The sequence below is a fragment of the Rhinopithecus bieti genome, unplaced genomic scaffold, assembly GCF_001698545.2.
Source record: "Rhinopithecus bieti isolate Rb0 unplaced genomic scaffold, ASM169854v2 scaffold_10657, whole genome shotgun sequence".
NCBI classification, from domain to species: Eukaryota; Metazoa; Chordata; class Mammalia; order Primates; family Cercopithecidae; genus Rhinopithecus; species Rhinopithecus bieti.
This window is the reverse complement of record NW_016806691.1, coordinates 1,621,974-1,623,979: the sequence shown is the minus strand read 5'-3', so window position 1 is coordinate 1,623,979 and position 2,006 is coordinate 1,621,974.

Sequence of the window (2,006 nt, the reverse complement as noted above, 5' to 3'; positions counted from 1 at the left end):
CCCCGCCCGGCCCGCGCCGCTTCCCCTGCGGCTCGGGCCCTCCGCGGCAGGCGGGCGAGCGCACGCACTGGACCTACCGGACGCCGGGCCCAACAGGCGGCGGCGACTCTCAGTCCGCGCGACCTACCAGCCGACTTGAGAAGAGACGACCGGAACCACTCTGAGGCGCTGCTGCAGACACCGCCTCAAAAAGAGGAAGAGGCCATGTCTGCGCCGCGCAGAGTGTTTACTTATAGAGCTGGAGCTCCCACATGGAGGTCACGGCGCCAAACCGGATCTCGCGAGATCCACGCCGGGCTCCGCCTTAAAGAGGAAGCGGCCCGAGAGACGGTTACAGACCCGAGGGAAAGAAAATGGGCAGGCGCGGAGAGGGCGGGACGGAGGGGCGGGGCTACCAAAAGCCGTTACTTTCCCCACCGCTTGCACCTGGCCCCTGGGCACGCCCTCTAGCCTTTGGGTTTGGGGCGGTTGCGCGGCTGCCCACATCGGTTGCCGTTTTGAGGCCTCATTTCAGGGCTGAGGGGGCGGGCGTCTCCTCAGGCTTAGCGGATAGGGGTTTTGGTCTCAAAACACACCAAAATAAGAAACCCTGGCGTGCTCTTGTATAATCGTGGAAAGGGGGCGCGGGCGGGTGCGGCCTAAACTTCTGAGAAAGAACTGAAGGAAACGTGCGCGCTCCACCGCGCTCAACAGGAAAGCTCCCGGCACGCGGCCATGCAGGTCGGGTCGCCCGGGAAAGGCCCCAGGGGCCCTCCTGCTTCGCGAAGGCGTTTCCTGACTGGCCACAATGCTGCTTTCGCGCGGAAACCCACTTCCGAGGGTTTCCCGTCGCCTGGAGGGGGCGGCAGCCCCAGGCCCAGCCTCAGGCCGCGGGTCCCGCTGGGATCGCCCTCTCTGACCTGCAGCGCTCCCAGCCGATCCTCCCGCCTTGGAGGAGCCGGGGCTACTGCCGGAAAGGCCGCTCTCTAGCTCGGGATATTTCCGTTCGTTAGGGGTGCCTTTGGCCTAAGGGATTGCGGGTTTGCGGAAAACATTTTTAAATAATGCAGAGCTACGCGCCTCCGAAGAAAGAACTCCGAATTCCCTATTAGGATTAAACTCTCAGAAGTAGGCCCAACGCCGCGCTACCTAACAGGGCTTTACCCCGCCCCCTACTTAATCCTTCCCTGCTACAGCTGGGGAGTTGGGGTAGGGGTGAGTGGATTTATTTTAAATGAAAATATGTCTTCGCAAGAAGGGAGACAGGATGTAAAAGAAAACCAAGACAACTTGGACTTCATATTTGCCAAAATTGGTGACTTGAATATTCAGATCGGTGCCAATTATTCCCGTAAAGATAAGAGTATCTTTTTTTTTGTAATAAACTAATATACAGCGAAAATAATTACAAGCACAGACAAGACCAGTAGTATATCATGAAAAAGAAGAGAAAGGCTGAGCGCAGTAACTCGGGCCTGTAATCTCAGCATTTTGGGAGGCCGAGGTGGGCAGATCACTTGAGGTCAGGAGTTCCAGACCAGCCTGGCCAACATGGGGAAACCCCATCTCTACCAAAAAAAAATTTAAAAACTAGCTGGGCATGGTGGCAGGTGCCTGTAGTCTCAGCTACTCGTGAGGGTGAGGCAGGAGAATTGCTTGAACCTGGGAGGCGGAGGCTGCAGTGAGCCAAGATCACGCCACAGCACTCCAGCCTGGGCAATAGAGTGAGCCTCCATCTCAAAAAAGAAGAGAGAGAGAGAAAAAAAAGATGGCCCAACACAGGAGAGACAGAAAAATTAACTGCACATACATATTTTGGTTTTCTGCCCCTGTGAAAATTTCAGTTACTAGAACCTCTAAATGTAATTCACTTGTCTGGCCCTATTTTAATTAAAGCAAATATTGAGTATGTATTACATATGTAAATCAGATATTTAGGTTGGTGCAAAAGTAATTGCGGTTTTGCCATTACTTTCGATGGCAAAAACCGCAATTATATCTGCACAAACCAAATCTACCTAAAGCAC